This window comes from Idiotropiscis lumnitzeri, unplaced genomic scaffold (assembly GCF_059441095.1).
Source record: "Idiotropiscis lumnitzeri isolate Australia: NSW breed Sydney's pygmy pipehorse unplaced genomic scaffold, RoL_Ilum_1.0 HiC_scaffold_270, whole genome shotgun sequence".
NCBI lineage: Eukaryota > Metazoa > Chordata > Actinopteri > Syngnathiformes > Syngnathidae > Idiotropiscis > Idiotropiscis lumnitzeri.
Genome location: NW_028283808.1, coordinates 81,513 through 102,580, shown reverse-complemented (window position 1 = coordinate 102,580; position 21,068 = coordinate 81,513). Strand labels below are relative to the sequence as shown.

General features: G+C 43.5%; 1 long non-coding RNA gene across 2 annotated transcripts in view; it reads right to left on the bottom strand.

The window, feature by feature from the left end:
- LOC148314550 (uncharacterized) overlaps window positions 1–21,068 on the bottom strand; it is a 52,960-nt gene that overhangs the window by 16,180 nt on the left and 15,712 nt on the right. For both annotated transcript variants that reach the window (XR_015841691.1, XR_015841690.1), the window contains exons 5-6: window positions 1,545–1,645; window positions 1,369–1,469 (exon numbers count right to left, since the gene is read on the bottom strand). This is a non-coding gene — a long non-coding RNA (uncharacterized LOC148314550). The remainder of the gene's footprint in view (window positions 1–1,368; window positions 1,470–1,544; window positions 1,646–21,068) is intronic.

Genomic DNA, 21,068 nt, shown 5'->3' with positions numbered 1-21,068 from the left:
GACGGGCGTGTGTCACAGTTAAGCCAAATTGGAGCACCTCTTCTGCCCGGGCACGAGCGGAGCGCGAGGCTGTCAGTTATGAATGAATAAATGAATAAATAAATAAAGAATGCCACCTTTCATTTCACAGGGCACACCGGACGGCGTACCAGCAGGTAAAAGTCGGAGTAATTAAATAAATACAAAAAGAATGGCTGGGGAATAAAAAAATAATACGTTTTAATAATAATTTGGTTTTTTTGTTATAACATGAATTTCACTCTCTCTCTCCCCGTATATATATATATATATATATATATATATATATATATATATATATATATATATATATATATATATATATATATATATATATATATTATATATATTGTATATTTTTTTTAAGCATTTTTGAAGGTGCGCCGCTACTTCGCGGATTTTCAGTTTTCGCGGATGGTCTCGGTCCCCATTAACGGCGATAACCGAGGGTTCACTGTACTCCATAAAATTTACAAAAAGCGAGGTGAAACACTCAACCAGAGCTGCTTTTTTTTAACATTTCTCGAGGGCCATGGCGAGCCATTTCAAAAAAGCTGCACAACTAACGTATAAAATATTGATAAATTTGCTCGGCCTGATGTGTGTGTAAAGTTTTACGAGTTGACGTTCATATTTAGAACCTCATAATCAGCTTTGTTTTATTGCCGAACAGTGCAATGCCACTCCCACAACTTTTCACGAAAAATCACGAATTTCGTATTGTGACATCCTCATGGCCGAAACAGTCATCCGAGCATATATGAGGGCGACCTTGTTGAGTTGCACGGAGAAAAACATCCAAGAAAATAACTTGTATTAGCTTTTACCAGTTGGTGGCGCTACTACTACGATGTAAAATAAGTTGGTAGATGTCTTCAGGGCTGAAGTATCCTCAAATGTGTACAACTTCGAGAAGATAGGATCATCTGAGTCATGTTGCCGGAGCTTTTGTTGCCACAGAGTACAATCGGACTTTTCAGCACCTTAATAGCCACGCCTTTTGCCAAAACGTCACAAAATTCGGCAGAGAGTAAGATCATTGTCTTGAGTCTTTTCTGACTAATTTTCAGTCGGATTCGTCAAAAGGGCACCGTGCAGTACGTGAAAATTAAAATAAAAACAAATTTTTGATTCCACTTGGCGGCACTGTGTGTATAACAAAATAATAACATTAAGATGTCTTCAGGTCGGGACGTTTTATTTACAGGTGAAGGTTTGGATTTTTAGGAGCATGTGCAGGGGAGTTATTAAGCATTCATTTATTTGTATTAGGTTCATTTTGTCTTCTTATTATTGATATTTGACTGATTCATTAAAAGCAGACAATTATGTTTTAGGTTAATTTTTTACCTGACATGTTTCGGCGAGTCTTTCGCCTTCTTCAGAGTGTCGCATGATGGTGTCTTGAGACCCGTCTTTATCAGCTGATGTTCCATGAGGGTGTGACTTACCTGTCAAAAAAATGAAAAATCAGAGCAGTCAAAGAACAAGCACAACATGAACATTACAAATCAGCAATCACTGACCACTGCAAAAGGGAAAACCACATCATGGACCGGGAGAAGGGCAGGGTCATCCGCACCGAAGAGAACAAACAACAGCGCTGGATCAGAGAGGCCATTGAGATCTGCAAGCGAGGCATAAAAACCATGAACAGAGACAAGGGAGCCTTCATCCTCTCTACCACCTGGAGCAGCATTTTGGCGGAGTGAACGGACAGCGGGGGGCGTGACTTGCCTTCATTCTTGTGACAGGTAAGTCACGCCCTCATGGAACATCAGCTGATAAAGACGGGCCACAAGACACCATCATGTGACACTCTGAAGAAGGCGAAAGACTTTCGTATTGTGACATCCTCAAGGCCTAAACACTCATCCGAGCAAATGTAAGGTAGATTTTGTTAACCTGCCCGGAGAAAAAAATCAACGAAAATAATTTGTATTTGTTTTAACCAGTTGGTGGCGCTACCACTGCGATCAAAAATAAGTTGGCAGCCGTCTTCAGGGCCTGAATATCCTCAAATGTGAAAAATTTCGAGAAGATGGATCATCTGAATCATTTTGCAGGAACTTTTGTTGCCACGGAGAATAATCAGACTCTGCGGCACCGTAATAGCCACGCCCTTCGAAGGAAAGTCACAAAAATAGGGATAGAGTAAGATCAATGTCTTGAGTCTTTTCTAGCCAATTTTCAATCGGATTCGTTAAAAGGGCACCGTGCAGTACGTCAAAATGTAAAAAATGATATTGATTGGCGCAAGGTGTATAACAGAATATAAACATATAGATGTCTTCAGGTACCGACTCTTTATGTACATGTGAAGTTTTGGATTTTTAGCAGCATGTGCAGGAGAGTTATTAAGCATTTTGTCCATTGCGGCGAAGGAAATCTTAAGTGAAAACTTTGATGCCCCGCCCCCGTCATATAGTATTTCGGAAACAAAAAATTTTAGCCCCAGTGTTTGTGCCAGGTCTTCAGATGCTACAGACAGAATTTTAAGGCAATCAGATGAAGCCTTTAGGATCAGGGTGCAAAAGAATGACCCCTGTAAACATGCAAAAAAGGGCAAAAGTCGGACTTTCAAAAATTCATAACTCACTTCCTGTTCATATTAGACGTTAAAATATCAAATTTTTCGCCATGCCCGATGAGACTGCCAAGTTTGGTGAGTTTTTGTGCATGTTTCGGGGGTCAAAAATGCGATCGAACAATCGGAAAAATAATAATAATAATAATTTCTACAAAAACAATAGGGACTTCGCAGCGGTCGCTGCTCAGACCCTAATAATAATAATAATAATAATAATAAAAGTAATAATATCTTCTACAAAAACAATAGGGACCTCGCCGCGGTCGCTGCTCGGGCCCCAATAATAATTTCTACACAAAGTCCATTGTGGTGACCCGCCCCCTTTTCAGTAAATTCAAAATGGCCGACTTCCTGTAAAACCTAGCTCATTGCTCCAAGAGACTTTTTTGTAGGTCTTGGTCTTATACATACAGTGAACCCTCGCTACTTCGCGGTTCACCTTTCGCGGGTTCAGTGCTTCGCGGGTCTAAAAAATATTCGGGGGCATTGTAGTTTCGCCGAGCGGCACGACGGGGCGCTGGAGCGGTTAGACGGCCGGCGTGCGCCGAAGAAGAGCGTGGGCGAAGAGGAGAGTGGACGAAGAAGAGCACGTTCCCCCGGACACGATCGGTGGCGACGTTTCGCGCGGTTCGGACCGTACCAGAGCTCCGGCCAGCGTGCGTGGCAGTTAAGCCGTAGAGGAGCACCTTCCCCGGGCACGGGCAGTGCCAAGCGGCCCCTAAGTTTAACCGAATGGAAGCTCCGGAGGAGGAGGGCATGCTCGCGTCACAGTAAGCCGAAGAGGAGCACCTTCCCCGGGCACGGGCGGTTCCAAGCGGCCCCTAAGTTTAACCGAATGGAAGCTCCGGAGGAGGAGGGCATGCTCGCGTCACAGTAAGCCGAAGAGGAGCACCTTCCCCGGGCACGGGCGGTGCCAAGCGGCCCCTAAGTTTAACCGAATGGAAGCTCCGGGGGAGGAGGACGGGCGTGTGTCACAGTTAAGCCAAATTGGAGCACCTCTTCTGCCCGGGCACGAGCGGAGCGCGAGGCTGTCAGTTATGAATGAATAAATGAATAAATAAATAAAGAATGCCACCTTTCATTTCACAGGGCACACCGGACGGCGTACCAGCAGGTAAAAGTCGGAGTAATTAAATAAATACAAAAAGAATGGCTGGGGAATAAAAAAATAATACGTTTTAATAATAATTTGTTTTTTTTGTTATAACATGAATTTCACTCTCTCTCTCCCCGTATATATATATATATATATATATATATATATATATATATATATATATTATATATATTTATTATATATATTGTATATTTTTTTTAAGCATTTTTGAAGGTGCGCCGCTACTTCGCGGATTTTCAGTTTTCGCGGGTGGTCTCGGTCCCCATTAACCGCGATAACCGAGGGTTCACTGTACTCCATAAAATTTACAAAAAGCGAGGTGAAACACTCAACCAGAGCTGCTTTTTTTTAACATTTCTCGAGGGCCATGGCGAGCCATTTCAAAAAAGCTGCACAACTAACGTATAAAATATTGATAAATTTGCTCGGCCTGATGTGTGTGTAAAGTTTTACGAGTTGTCGTTCATATTTAGAACCTCATAATCAGCTTTGTTTTATTGCTGAACAGTGCAATGCCACTCCCACAACTTTTCACGAAAAATCACGAATTTCGTATTGTGACATCCTCATGGCCGAAACAGTCATCCGAGCATATATGAGGGCGACCTTGTTGAGTTGCACGGAGAAAAACATCCAAGAAAATAACTTGTATTAGCTTTTACCAGTTGGTGGCGCTACTACTACGATGTAAAATAAGTTGGTAGATGTCTTCAGGGCTGAAGTATCCTCAAATGTGTACAACTTCGAGAAGATAGGATCATCTGAGTCATGTTGCCGGAGCTTTTGTTGCCACAGAGTACAATCGGACTTTTCAGCACCTTAATAGCCACGCCTTTTGCCAAAACGTCACAAAATTCGGCAGAGAGTAAGATCATTGTCTTAAGTCTTTTCTGACTAATTTTCAGTCGGATTCGTCAAAAGGGCACCATGCAGTACGTGAAAATTAAAATAAAAACAAATTTTTGATTCCACTTGGCGGCACTGTGTGTATAACAAAATAATAACATTAAGATGTCTTCAGGCCGGGACGTTTTATTTACAGGTGAAGGTTTGGATTTTTAGGAGCATGTGCAGGGGAGTTATTAAGCATTCATTTATTTGTATTAGGTTCATTTTGTCTTCTTATTATTGATATTTGACTGATTCATTAAAAGCAGACAATTATGTTTTAGGTTAATTTTTTACCTGACATGTTTCGGCGAGTCTTTCGCCTTCTTCAGAGTGTCGCATGATGGTGTCTTGAGCTGATGTTCCATGAGGGTGTGACTTACCTGTCAAAAAAATGAAAAAATCAGAGCAGTAAAAGAACAAGCACAACATGAACATTACAAATCAGCAATCACTGACCACTGCAAAAGGGAAAACCACATCATGGACCGGGAGAAGGGCAGGGTCATCCGCACAGAAGAGAACAAACAACAGCGCTGGATCAGAGAGGCCATTGAGATCTGCAAGCGAGGCATAAAAACCATGAACAGAGACAAGGGAGCCTTCATCCTCTCTACCACCTGGACCAGCATCTTGGCGGAGTGAACGGACAGCGGGGGGCGTGACTTGCCTTCATTCTTGTGACAGGTAAGTCACGCCCTCATGGAACATCAGCTGATAAAGACGGGTCACAAGACACCATCATGTGACACTCTGAAGAAGGCGAAAGACTTTCGTATTGTGACATGCTCAAGGCCTAAACACTCATCCGAGCAAATATAAGGTAGATTTTGTTAACCTGCCCGGAGAAAAACATCAACGAAAATAATTTGTATTTGTTTTAACCAGTTGGTGGCGCTACCACTGCGATCAAAAATAAGTTGGCAGCCGTCTTCAGGGCCTGAATATCCTCAAATGTGAAAGATTTCCAGAAGATGGATCATCTGAATCATTTTGCAGGAACTTTTGTTGCCACGGAGAATAATCAGACTCTGCGGCACCGTAATAGCCACGCCCTTTGAAGGAAAGTCATAAAAATAGGGATAGAGTAAGATCAATGTCTTGAGTCTTTTCTAGCCAATTTTCAGTCGGATTCGTTAAAAGGGCACCGTGCAGTACGTCAAAATGTAAACATTTATATTGATTGGCGCAAGGTGTATAACTGAATATAAACATATAGATGTCTTCAGGTACCGACTCTTTATGTACATGTGAAGTTTTGGATTTTTAGCAGCACGGGCAGGAGAGTTATTAAGCATTTTGTCCATTGCGGCGAAGGAAATCTTAAGTGAAAACTTTGAAGCCCCGCCCCCGTCATATAGTATTTCGGAAACAAAATATTTTAGCCCCAGTGTTTGTCCCAGGTCTTAAGATGCTCCAGACAGAACTTTAAGGCAATCAGATGAAGCCTTTAGGATCAGGGTGCAAAAGAATGACCCCTGTAAACATGCAAAAAAGGGCAAAAGTCGGACTTTCAAAAATTCATAACTCACTTCCTGTTCATATTAGACGTTAAAAAATATCAAATTTTTCGCCATGCCCGATGAGACTGCCAAGTTTGGTGAGTTTTTGTGCATGTTTCGGGGGTCAAAAATGCGATCGAACAATCGGAAAAATAATAATAATAATAATTTCTACAAAAACAATAGGGACTTCGCAGCGGTCGCTGCTCAGGCCCTAATAATAATAATAATAATAATAATAATAATAATAATAAAAGTAATAATATTTTCTACAAAAACAATAGGGACCTCGCCGCGGTCGCTGCTCGGGCCCCAATAATATTTTCTACACAAAGTCCATTGTGGAGACCCGCCCCCTTTTAAGTAAATTCAAAATGGCCGACTTCCTGTAAAACCTAGCTCATTGCTCCAAGAGACTTTTTTGTAGGTCTTGGTCTTATACATACAGTGAACCCTCGCTACTTCGAGGTTCACCTTTCGCGGGTTCAGTGCTTCGCGGGTCTAAAAAATATTCGGGGGCATTGTAGTTTCGCCGAGCGGCACGACGGGGCGCTGGAGCGGTTAGACGGCCGGCGTGCGCCGAAGAAGAGCGTGGGCGAAGAGGAGAGTGGACGAAGAAGAGCACGTTCCCCCGGACACGATCGGTGGCGACGTTTCGCGCGGTTCGGACCGTACCAGAGCTCCGGCCGGCGTGCGTGGCAGTTAAGCCGTAGAGGAGCACCTTCCCCGGGCACGGGCGGTTCCAAGCGGCCCCTGAGTTTAACCGAATGGAAGCTCCGGAGGAGGAGGGCATGCTCGCGTCACAGTAAGCCGAAGAGGAGCACCTTCCCCGGGCACGGGCGGTTCCAAGCGGCCCCTAAGTTTAACCGAATGGAAGCTCCGGAGGAGGAGGGCATGCTCGCGTCACAGTAAGCCGAAGAGGAGCACCTTCCCCGGGCACGGGCGGTGCCAAGCGGCCCCTAAGTTTAACCGAATGGAAGCTCCGGGGGAGGAGGGCGGGCGTGTGTCACAGTTAAGCCGAATTGGAGCACCTCTTCTGCCGGGCACAAGCGGAGCGCGAGGCTGTCAGTTATGAATGAATAAATGAATAAATAAATAAAGAATGCCACCTTTCATTTCACAGGGCACACCGGACGGCGTACCAGCAGGTAAAAGTCGGAGTAATTAAATAAATACAAAAAGAATGGTTGGGGAATAAAAAAATAATAAGTTTTAATAATAATTTGTTTTTTTTGTTATAACATGAATTTCACTCTCTCTCTCCCCCCGTATATATATATATATATATATATATATATATATATATATATTTATATATTTATTATATATTTTTTTTAAGCATTTTTGAAGGTGCGCCGCTACTTCGCGGATTTTCAGTTTTCGCGGGTGGTCTCGGTCCCCATTAACCGCGATAACCGAGGGTTCACTGTACTCCATAAAATTTACAAAAAGCGAGGTGAAACACTCAACCAGGGCTGCTTTTTTGAACATTTCTCGAGGGCCATGGCGAGCCATTTCAAAAAAGCTGCACAACTAACGTATAAAATATTGATAAATTTGCTCGGCCTGATGTGTGTGTAAAGTTTCACGAGTTGTCGTTCATATTTAGAACCTCATAATCAGCTTTGTTTTATTGCCGAACAGTGCAATGCCACTCCCACAACTTTTCATGAAAAAGGACGAATTTCGTATTGTGACATCCTCATGGCCGAAACAGTCATCCGAGCATATATGAGGGCGACCTTGTTGAGTTGCACGGAGAAAAACATCCAAGAAAATAACTTGTATTAGCTTTTACCAGTTGGGGGCGCTACTACTACGATGAAAAATAAGTTGGTAGATGTCTTCAGGGCTGAAGTATCCTCAAATGTGTGCAACTTCGAGAAGATAGGATCATCTGAGTCATGTTGCTGGAGCTTTTGTTGCCACAGAGTACAATCGGACTTTTCAGCACCGTAATAGCCACGCCTTTTGCCAAAACGTCACAAAATTCGGCAGAGAGTAAGATCATTGTCTTGAGTCTTTTCTGACTAATTTTCAGTCGGATTCGTCGAAAGGGCATCGTGCAGTACGTGACAATTAAAATAAAAACAAATTTTTGATTCCACTTGGCGGCACTGTGTGTATAACAAAATAATAACATTAAGATGTCTTCAGGTCGGGACGTTTTATTTACAGGTGAAGGTTTGGATTTTTAGGAGCATGTGCAGGGGAGTTATTAAGCATTCATTTATTTGTATTAGGTTCATTTTGTCTTCTTATTATTGATATTTGACTGATTCATTAAAAGCAGACAATTATGTTTTAGGTTAATTTTTTACCTGACATGTTTCGGCGAGTCTTTCGCCTACTTCAGAGTGTCGCATGATGGTGTCTTGAGCTGATGTTCCATGAGGGTGTGACTTACCTGTCAAAAAAATGAAAAAAATCAGAGCAGTAAAAGAACAAGCACAACATGAACATTACAAATCAGCAATCACTGACCACTGCAAAAGGGAAAACCACATCATGGACCGGGAGAAGGGCAGGGTCATCCACACAGAAGAGAACAAACAACAGCGCTGGATCAGAGAGGCCATTGAGATCTGCAAGCGAGGCATAAAAACCATGAACAGAGACAAGGGAGCCTTCATCCTCTCTACCACCTGGACCAGCATCTTGGCGGAGTGAACGGACAGCGGGGGGCGTGACTTGCCTTCATTCTTGTGACAGGTAAGTCACGCCCTCATGGAACATCAGCTGATAAAGGCGGGTCACAAGACACCATCATGTGACACTCTGAAGAAGGCGAAAGACTTTCGTATTGTGACATGCTCAAGGCCTAAACACTCATCCGAGCAAATATAAGGTAGATTTTGTTAACATGCCCGGAGAAAAACATCAACGAAAATAATTTATATTTGTTTTAACCAGTTGGTGGCGCTACCACTGCGATCAAAAATAAGTTGGCAGCCGTCTTCAGGGCCTGAATATCCTCAAATGTGAAAAATTTCGAGAAGATGGATCATCTGAATCATTTTGCAGGAACTTTTGTTGCCACGGAGAATAATCAGACTCTGCGGCACCGTAATAGCCACGCCCTTCGAAGGAAAGTCACAAAAATAGGGATAGAGTAAGATCAATGTCTTGAGTCTTTTCTAGCCAATTTTCAATCAGATTCGTTAAAAGGGCACCGTGCAGTACGTCAAAATGTAAAAAATGATATTGATTGGCGCAAGGTGTATAACTGAATATAAACATATAGATGTCTTCAGGTACAGACTCTTTATGTACATGTGAAGTTTTGGATTTTTAGCAGCATGTGCAGGAGAGTTATTAAGCATTTTGTCCATTGCGGCGAAGGAAATCTTAAGTGAAAACTTTGATGCCCCGCCCCCGTCATATAGTATTTCGGAAACAAAAAATTTTAGCCCCAGTGTTTGTCCCAGGTCTTCAGATGCTACAGACAGAATTTTAAGGCAATCAGATGAAGCCTTTAGGATCAGGGTGCAAAAGAATGACCCCTGTAAACATGCAAAAAAGGGCAAAAGTCGGACTTTCAAAAATTCAGAACTCACTTCCTGTTCATATTAGACGTTAAAATATCAAATTTTTCGCCATGCCCGATGAGACTGCCAGGTTTGGTGAGTTTTTGTGCATGTTTCGGGGGTCAAAAATGCGATCGAACAATCGGAAAAATAATAATAATAATTTCTACAAAAACAATAGGGACTTCGCAGCGGTCGCTGCTCAGGCCCTAATAATAATAATAATAATAATAATAAAAGTAATAATATTTTCTACAAAAACAATAGGGACCTCGCCGCGGTCGCTGCTCGGGCCCCAATAATAATTTCTACACAAAGTCCATTGTGGTGACCCGCCCCCTTTTAAGTAAATTCAAAATGGCCGACTTCCTGTAAAACCTAGCTCATTGCTCCAAGAGACTTTTTTGTAGGTCTTGGTCTTATACATACAGTGAACCCTCGCTACTTCGCGGTTCACCTTTCGCAGGTTCAGTGCTTCGCGGGTCTAAAAAATATTCGGGGGCATTGTAGTTTCGCCGAGCGGCACGACGGGGCGCTGGAGCGGTTAGACGGCCGGCGTGCGCCGAAGAAGAGCGTGGGCGAAGAGGAGAGTGGACGAAGAAGAGCACGTTCCCCCGGACACGATCGGTGGCGACGTTTCGCGCGGTTCGGACCGTACCAGAGCTCCGGCCAGCGTGCGTGGCAGTTAAGCCGTAGAGGAGCACCTTCCCCGGGCACGGGCGGTGCCAAGCGGCCCCTAAGTTTAACCGAATGGAAGCTCCGGAGGAGGAGGGCATGCTCGCGTCACAGTAAGCCGAAGAGGAGCACCTTCCCCGGGCACGGGCGGTTCCAAGCGGCCCCTAAGTTTAACCGAATGGAAGCTCCGGAGGAGGAGGGCATGCTCGCGTCACAGTAAGCCGAAGAGGAGCACCTTCCCCGGGCACGGGCGGTGCCAAGCGGCCCCTAAGTTTAACCGAATGGAAGCTCCGGACGGAGGAGGACGGGCGTGTGTCACAGTTAAGCCAAATTGGAGCACCTCTTCTGCCCGGGCACGAGCGGAGCGCGAGGCTGTCAGTTATGAATGAATAAATGAATAAATAAATAAAGAATGCCACCTTTCATTTCACAGGGCACACCGGACGGCGTACCAGCAGGTAAAAGTCGGAGTAATTAAATAAATACAAAAAGAATGGCTGGGGAATAAAAAAATAATACGTTTTAATAATAATTTGGTTTTTTTGTTATAACATGAATTTCACTCTCTCTCTCCCCGTATATATATATATATATATATATATATATATATATATATATATATATATATATTTATTATATATATTGTATATTTTTTTTAAGCATTTTTGAAGGTGCGCCGCTACTTCGCGGATTTTCAGTTTTCGCGGGTGGTCTCGGTCCCCATTAACCGCGATAACCGAGGGTTCACTGTACTCCATAAAATTTACAAAAAGCGAGGTGAAACACTCAACCAGAGCTGCTTTTTTTTAACATTTCTCGAGGGCCATGGCGAGCCATTTCAAAAAAGCTGCACAACTAACGTATAAAATATTGATAAATTTGCTCGGCCTGATGTGTGTGTAAAGTTTTACGAGTTGTCGTTCATATTTAGAACCTCATAATCAGCTTTGTTTTATTGCCGAACAGTGCAATGCCACTCCCACAACTTTTCACGAAAAATCACGAATTTCGTATTGTGACATCCTCATGGCCGAAACAGTCATCCGAGCATATATGAGGGCGACCTTGTTGAGTTGCACGGAGAAAAACATCCAAGAAAATAACTTGTATTAGCTTTTACCAGTTGGTGGCGCTACTACTACGATATAAAATAAGTTGGTAGATGTCTTCAGGGCTGAAGTATCCTCAAATGTGTACAACTTCGAGAAGATAGGATGATCTGAGTCATGTTGCCGGAGCTTTTGTTGCCACAGAGTACAATCGGACTTTTCAGCACCTTAATAGCCACGCCTTTTGCCAAAACGTCACAAAATTCGGCAGAGAGTAAGATCATTGTCTTGAGTCTTTTCTGACTAATTTTCAGTCGGATTCGTCAAAAGGGCACCGTGCAGTACGTGAAAATTAAAATAAAAACAAATTTTTGATTCCACTTGGCGGCACTGTGTGTATAACAAAATAATAACATTAAGATGTCTTCAGGTCGGGACGTTTTATTTACAGGTGAAGGTTTGGATTTTTAGGAGCATGTGCAGGGGAGTTATTAAGCATTCATTTATTTGTATTAGGTTCATTTTGTCTTCTTATTATTGATATTTGACTGATTCATTAAAAGCAGACAATTATGTTTTAGGTTAATTTTTTACCTGACATGTTTCGGCGAGTCTTTCGCCTACTTCAGAGTGTCGCATGATGGTGTCTTGAGCTGATGTTCCATGAGGGTGTGACTTACCTGTCAAAAAAATGAAAAAAATCAGAGCAGTAAAAGAACAAGCACAACATGAACATTACAAATCAGCAATCACTGACCACTGCAAAAGGGAAAACCACATCATGGACCGGGAGAAGGGCAGGGTCATCCACACAGAAGAGAACAAACAACAGCGCTGGATCAGAGAGGCCATTGAGATCTGCAAGCGAGGCATAAAAACCATGAACAGAGACAAGGGAGCCTTCATCCTCTCTACCACCTGGACCAGCATCTTGGCGGAGTGAACGGACAGCGGGGGGCGTGACTTGCCTTCATTCTTGTGACAGGTAAGTCACGCCCTCATGGAACATCAGCTGATAAAGGCGGGTCACAAGACACCATCATGTGACACTCTGAAGAAGGCGAAAGACTTTCGTATTGTGACATCCTCAAGGCCTAAACACTCATCCGAGCAAATATAAGGTAGATTTTGTTAACATGCCCGGAGAAAAACATCAACGAAAATAATTTATATTTGTTTTAACCAGTTGGTGGCGCTACCACTGCGATCAAAAATAAGTTGGCAGCCGTCTTCAGGGCCTGAATATCCTCAAATGTGAAAAATTTCGAGAAGATGGATCATCTGAATCATTTTGCAGGAACTTTTGTTGCCACGGAGAATAATCAGACTCTGCGGCACCGTAATAGCCACGCCCTTCGAAGGAAAGTCACAAAAATAGGGATAGAGTAAGATCAATGTCTTGAGTCTTTTCTAGCCAATTTTCAATCAGATTCGTTACAAGGGCACCGTGCAGTACGTCAAAATGTAAAAAATGATATTGATTGGCGCAAGGTGTATAACTGAATATAAACATATAGATGTCTTCAGGTACAGACTCTTTATGTACATGTGAAGTTTTGGATTTTTAGCAGCATGTGCAGGAGAGTTATTAAGCATTTTGTCCATTGCGGCGAAGGAAATCTTAAGTGAAAACTTTGATGCCCCGCCCCCGTCATATAGTATTTCGGAAACAAAAAATTTTAGCCCCAGTGTTTGTCCCAGGTCTTCAGATGCTACAGACAGAATTTTAAGGCAATCAGATGAAGCCTTTAGGATCAGGGTGCAAAAGAATGACCCCTGTAAACATGCAAAAAAGGGCAAAAGTCGGACTTTCAAAAATTCATAACTCACTTCCTGTTCATATTAGACGTTAAAATATCAAATTTTTCGCCATGCCCGATGAGACTGCCAGGTTTGGTGAGTTTTTGTGCATGTTTCGGGGGTCAAAAATGCGATCGAACAATCGGAAAAATAATAATAATAATTTCTACAAAAACAATAGGGACTTCGCAGCGGTCGCTGCTCAGGCCCTAATAATAATAATAATAATAATAAAAGTAATAATATTTTCTACAAAAACAATAGGGACCTCGCCGCGGTCGCTGCTCGGGCCCCAATAATAATTTCTACACAAAGTCCATTGTGGTGACCCGCCCCCTTTTAAGTAAATTCAAAATGGCCGACTTCCTGTAAAACCTAGCTCATTGCTCCAAGAGACTTTTTTGTAGGTCTTGGTCTTATACATACAGTGAACCCTCGCTACTTCGCGGTTCACCTTTCGCAGGTTCAGTGCTTCGCGGGTCTAAAAAATATTCGGGGGCATTGTAGTTTCGCCGAGCGGCACGACGGGGCGCTGGAGCGGTTAGACGGCCGGCGTGCGCCGAAGAAGAGCGTGGGCGAAGAGGAGAGTGGACGAAGAAGAGCACGTTCCCCCGGACACGATCTGTGGCGACGTTTCGCGCGGTTCGGACCGTACCAGAGCTCCGGCCAGCGTGCGTGGCAGTTAAGCCGTAGAGGAGCACCTTTCCCGGGCACGGGCGGTGCCAAGCGGCCCCTAAGTTTAACCGAATGGAAGCTCCGGAGGAGGAGGGCATGCTCGCGTCACAGTAAGCCGAAGAGGAGCACCTTCCCCGGGCACGGGCGGTTCCAAGCGGCCCCTAAGTTTAACCGAATGGAAGCTCCGGAGGAGGAGGGCATGCTCGCGTCACAGTAAGCCGAAGAGGAGCACCTTCCCCGGGCACGGGCGGTGCCAAGCGGCCCCTAAGTTTAACCGAATGGAAGCTCCGGACGGAGGAGGACGGGCGTGTGTCACAGTTAAGCCAAATTGGAGCACCTCTTCTGCCCGGGCACGAGCGGAGCGCGAGGCTGTCAGTTATGAATGAATAAATGAATAAATAAATAAATAATGCCACCTTTCATTTCACAGGGCACACCGGACGGCGTACCAGCAGGTAAAAGTCGGAGTAATTAAATAAATACAAAAAGAATGGCTGGGGAATAAAAAAATAATACGTTTTAATAATAATTTGGTTTTTTTGTTATAACATGAATTTCACTCTCTCTCTCCCCGTATATATATATATATATATATATATATATATATATATATATTTATTATATATATTGTATATTTTTTTTAAGCATTTTTGAAGGTGCGCCGCTACTTCGCGGATTTTCAGTTTTCGCGGGTGGTCTCGGTCCCCATTAACCGCGATAACCGAGGGTTCACTGTACTCCATAAAATTTACAAAAAGCGAGGTGAAACACTCAACCAGAGCTGCTTTTTTTTAACATTTCTCGAGGGCCATGGCGAGCCATTTCAAAAAAGCTGCACAACTAACGTATAAAATATTGATAAATTTGCTCGGCCTGATGTGTGTGTAAAGTTTTACGAGTTGTCGTTCATATTTAGAACCTCATAATCAGCTTTGTTTTATTGCCGAACAGTGCAATGCCACTCCCACAACTTTTCACGAAAAATCACGAATTTCGTATTGTGACATCCTCATGGCCGAAACAGTCATCCGAGCATATATGAGGGCGACCTTGTTGAGTTGCACGGAGAAAAACATCCAAGAAAATAACTTGTATTAGCTTTTACCAGTTGGTGGCGCTACTACTACGATATAAAATAAGTTGGTAGATGTCTTCATAGCTGAAGTATCCTCAAATGTGTACAACTTCGAGAAGATAGGATGATCTGAGTCATGTTGCCGGAGCTTTTGTTGCCACAGAGTACAATCGGACTTTTCAGCACCTTAATAGCCACGCCTTTTGCCAAAACGTCACAAAATTCGGCAGAGAGTAAGATCATTGTCTTGAGTCTTTTCTGACTAATTTTCAGTCGGATTCGTCAAAAGGGCACCGTGCAGTACGTGAAAATTAAAATAAAAACAAATTTTTGATTCCACTTGGCGGCACTGTGTGTATAACAAAATAATAACATTAAGATGTCTTCAGGTCGGGACGTTTTATTTACAGGTGAAGGTTTGGATTTTTAGGAGCATGTGCAGGGGAGTTATTAAGCATTCATTTATTTGTATTAGGTTCATTTTGTCTTCTTATTATTGATATTTGACTGATTCATTAAAAGCAGACAATTATGTTTTAGGTTAATTTTTTACCTGACATGTTTCGGCGAGTCTTTCGCCTTCTTCAGAGTGTCGCATGATGGTGTCTTGAGCTGATGTTCCATGAGGGTGTGACTTACCTGTCAAAAAAATGAAAAAATCAGAGCAGTAAAAGAACAAGCACAACATGAACATTACAAATCAGCAATCACTGACCACTGCAAAAGGGAAAACCACATCATGGACCGGGAGAAGGGCAGGGTCATCCGCACAGAAGAGAACAAACAACAGCGCTGGATCAGAGAGGCCATTGAGATCTGCAAGCGAGGCATAAAAACCATGAACAGAGACAAGGGAGCCTTCATCCTCTCTACCACCTGGACCAGCATCTTGGCGGAGTGAACGGACACCGGGGGGCGTGACTTGCCTTCATTCTTGTGACAGGTAAGTCACGCCCTCATGGAACATCAGCTGATAAAGACGGGTCACAAGACACCATCATGTGACACTCTGAAGAAGGCGAAAGACTTTCGTATTGTGACATGCTCAAGGCCTAAACACTCATCCGAGCAAATATAAGGTAGATTTTGTTAACCTGCCCGGAGAAAAACATCAACGAAAATAATTTGTATTTGTTTTAACCAGTTGGTGGCGCTACCACTGCGATCAAAAATAAGTTGGCAGCCGTCTTCAGGGCCTGAATATCCTCAAATGTGAAAGATTTCCAGAAGATGGATCATCTGAATCATTTTGCAGGAACTTTTGTTGCCACGGAGAATAATCAGACTCTGCGGCACCGTAATAGCCACGCCCTTTGAAGGAAAGTCATAAAAATAGGGATAGAGTAAGATCAATGTCTTGAGTCTTTTCTAGCCAATTTTCAGTCGGATTCGTTAAAAGGGCACCGTGCAGTACGTCAAAATGTAAACATTTATATTGATTGGCGCAAGGTGTATAACTGAATATAAACATATAGATGTCTTCAGGTACCGACTCTTTATGTACATGTGAAGTTTTGGATTTTTAGCAGCACGGGCAGGAGAGTTATTAAGCATTTTGTCCATTGCGGCGAAGGAAATCTTAAGTGAAAACTTTGAAGCCCCGCCCCCGTCATATAGTATTTCGGAAACAAAAAATTTTAGCCCCAGTGTTTGTCCCAGGTCTTAAGATGCTCCAGACAGAACTTTAAGGCAATCAGATGAAGCCTTTAGGATCAGGGTGCAAAAGAATGACCCCTGTAAACATGCAAAAAAGGGCAAAAGTCGGACTTTCAAAAATTCATAACTCACTTCCTGTTCATATTAGACGTTAAAAAATATCAAATTTTTCGCCATGCCCGATGAGACTGCCAAGTTTGGTGAGTTTTTGTGCATGTTTCGGGGGTCAAAAATGCGATCGAACAATCGGAAAAATAATAATAATAATAATTTCTACAAAAACAATAGGGACTTCGCAGCGGTCGCTGCTCAGGCCCTAATAATAATAATAATAATAATAATAATAATAATAAAAGTAATAATATTTTCTACAAAAACAATAGGGACCTCGCCGCGGTCGCTGCTCGGGCCCCAATAATAATTTCTACACAAAGTCCATTGTGGAGACCCGCCCCCTTTTAAGTAAATTCAAAATGGCCGACTTCCTGTAAAACCTAGCTCATTGCTCCAAGAGACTTTTTTGTAGGTCTTGGTCTTATACATACAGTGAACCCTCGCTACTTCGAGGTTCACCTTTCGCGGGTTCAGTGCTTCGCGGGTCTAAAAAATATTCGGGGGCATTGTAGTTTCGCCGAGCGGCACGACGGGGCGCTGGAGCGGTTAGACGGCCGGCGTGCGCCGAAGAAGAGCGTGGGCGAAGAGGAGAGTGGACGAAGAAGAGCACGTTCCCCCGGACACGATCGGTGGCGACGTTTCGCGCGGTTCGGACCGTACCAGAGCTCCGGCCGGCGTGCGTGGCAGTTAAGCCGTAGAGGAGCACCTTCCCCGGGCACGGGCGGTTCCAAGCGGCCCCTGAGTTTAACCGAATGGAAGCTCCGGAGGAGGAGGGCATGCTCGCGTCACAGTAAGCCGAAGAGGAGCACCTTCCCCGGGCACGGGCGGTTCCAAGCGGCCCCTAAGTTTAACCGAATGGAAGCTCCGGAGGAGGAGGGCATGCTCGCGTCACAGTAAGCCGAAGAGGAGCACCTTCCCCGGGCACGGGCGGTGCCAAGCGGCCCCTAAGTTTAACCGAATGGAAGCTCCGGGGGAGGAGGGCGGGCGTGTGTCACAGTTAAGCCGAATTGGAGCACCTCTTCTGCCGGGCACAAGCGGAGCGCGAGGCTGTCAGTTATGAATGAATAAATGAATAAATAAATAAAGAATGCCACCTTTCATTTCACAGGGCACACCGGACGGCGTACCAGCAGGTAAAAGTCGGAGTAATTAAATAAATACAAAAAGAATGGTTGGGGAATAAAAAAATAATAAGTTTTAATAATAATTTGTTTTTTTTGTTATAACATGAATTTCACTCTCTCTCTCCCCCCGTATATATATATATATATATATATATATATATATATATATATTTATATATTTATTATATATTTTTTTTAAGCATTTTTGAAGGTGCGCCGCTACTTCGCGGATTTTCAGTTTTCGCGGGTGGTCTCGGTCCCCATTAACCGCGATAACCGAGGGTTCACTGTACTCCATAAAATTTACAAAAAGCGAGGTGAAACACTCAACCAGGGCTGCTTTTTTGAACATTTCTCGAGGGCCATGGCGAGCCATTTCAAAAAAGCTGCACAACTAACGTATAAAATATTGATAAATTTGCTCGGCCTGATGTGTGTGTAAAGTTTCACGAGTTGTCGTTCATATTTAGAACCTCATAATCAGCTTTGTTTTATTGCCGAACAGTGCAATGCCACTCCCACAACTTTTCATGAAAAAGGACGAATTTCGTATTGTGACATCCTCATGGCCGAAACAGTCATCCGAGCATATATGAGGGCGACCTTGTTGAGTTGCACGGAGAAAAACATCCAAGAAAATAACTTGTATTAGCTTTTACCAGTTGGGGGCGCTACTACTACGATGAAAAATAAGTTGGTAGATGTCTTCAGGGCTGAAGTATCCTCAAATGTGTGCAACTTCGAGAAGATAGGATCATCTGAGTCATGTTGCTGGAGCTTTTGTTGCCACAGAGTACAATCGGACTTTTCAGCACCGTAATAGCCACGCCTTTTGCCAAAACGTCACAAAATTCGGCAGAGAGTAAGATCATTGTCTTGAGTCTTTTCTGACTAATTTTCAGTCGGATTCGTCGAAAGGGCACCGTGCAGTACGTGACAATTAAAATAAAAACAAATTTTTGATTCCACTTGGCGGCACTGTGTGTATAACAAAATAATAACATTAAGATGTCTTCAGGTCGGGACGTTTTATTTACAGGTGAAGGTTTGGATTTTTAGGAGCATGTGCAGGGGAGTTATTAAGCATTCATTTATTTGTATTAGGTTCATTTTGTCTTCTTATTATTGATATTTGACTGATTCATTAAAAGCAGACAATTATGTTTTAGGTTAATTTTTTACCTGACATGTTTCGGCGAGTCTTTCGCCTACTTCAGAGTGTCGCATGATGGTGTCTTGAGCTGATGTTCCATGAGGGTGTGACTTACCTGTCAAAAAAATGAAAAAAATCAGAGCAGTAAAAGAACAAGCACAACATGAACATTACAAATCAGCAATCACTGACCACTGCAAAAGGGAAAACCACATCATGGACCGGGAGAAGGGCAGGGTCATCCGCACAGAAGAGAACAAACAACAGCGCTGGATCAGAGAGGCCATTGAGATCTGCAAGCGAGGCATAAAAACCATGAACAGAGACAAGGGAGCCTTCATCCTCTCTACCACCTGGACCAGCATCTTGGCGGAGTGAACGGACAGCGGGGGGCGTGACTTGCCTTCATTCTTGTGACAGGTAAGTCACGCCCTCATGGAACATCAGCTGATAAAGGCGGGTCACAAGACACCATCATGTGACACTCTGAAGAAGGCGAAAGACTTTCGTATTGTGACATGCTCAAGGCCTAAACACTCATCCGAGCAAATATAAGGTAGATTTTGTTAACATGCCCGGAGAAAAACATCAACGAAAATAATTTATATTTGTTTTAACCAGTTGGTGGCGCTACCACTGCGATCAAAAATAAGTTGGCAGCCGTCTTCAGGGCCTGAATATCCTCAAATGTGAAAAATTTCGAGAAGATGGATCATCTGAATCATTTTGCAGGAACTTTTGTTGCCACGGAGAATAATCAGACTCTGCGGCACCGTAATAGCCACGCCCTTCGAAGGAAAGTCACAAAAATAGGGATAGAGTAAGATCAATGTCTTGAGTCTTTTCTAGCCAATTTTCAATCAGATTCGTTACAAGGGCACCGTGCAGTACGTCAAAATGTAAAAAATGATATTGATTGGCGCAAGGTGTATAACTGAATATAAACATATAGATGTCTTCAGGTACAGACTCTTTATGTACATGTGAAGTTTTGGATTTTTAGCAGCATGTGCAGGAGAGTTATTAAGCATTTTGTCCATTGCGGCGAAGGAAATCTTAAGTGAAAACTTTGATGCCCCGCCCCCGTCATATAGTATTTCGGAAACAAAAAATTTTAGCCCCAGTGTTTGTCCCAGGTCTTCAGATGCTACAGACAGAATTTTAAGGCAATCAGATGAAGCCTTTAGGATCAGGGTGCAAAAGAATGACCCCTGTAAACATGCAAAAAAGGGCAAAAGTCGGACTTTCAAAAATTCATAACTCACTTCCTGTTCATATTAGACGTTAAAATATCAAATTTTTCGCCATGCCCGATGAGACTGCCAGGTTTGGTGAGTTTTTGTGCATGTTTCGGGGGTCAAAAATGCGATCGAACAATCGGAAAAATAATAATAATAATTTCTACAAAAACAATAGGGACTTCGCAGCGGTCGCTGCTCAGGCCCTAATAATAATAATAATAATAATAATAAAAGTAATAATATTTTCTACAAAAACAATAGGGACCTCGCCGCGGTCGCTGCTCGGGCCCCAATAATAATTTCTACACAAAGTCCATTGTGGTGACCCGCCCCCTTTTAAGTAAATTCAAAATGGCCGACTTCCTGTAAAACCTAGCTCATTGCTCCAAGAGACTTTTTTGTAGGTCTTGGTCTTATACATACAGTGAACCCTCGCTACTTCGCGGTTCACCTTTCGCAGGTTCAGTGCTTCGCGGGTCTAAAAAATATTCGGGGGCATTGTAGTTTCGCCGAGCGGCACGACGGGGCGCTGGAGCGGTTAGACGGCCGGCGTGCGCCGAAGAAGAGCGTGGGCGAAGAGGAGAGTGGACGAAGAAGAGCACGTTCCCCCGGACACGATCGGTGGCGACGTTACGCGCGGTTCGGACCGTACCAGAGCTCCGGCCAGCGTGCGTGGCAGTTAAGCCGTAGAGGAGCACCTTCCCCGGGCACGGGCAGTGCCAAGCGGCCCCTAAGTTTAACCGAATGGAAGCTCCGGAGGAGGAGGGCATGCTCGCGTCACAGTAAGCCGAAGAGGAGCACCTTCCCCGGGCACGGGCGGTTCCAAGCGGCCCCTAAGTTTAACCGAATGGAAGCTCCGGAGGA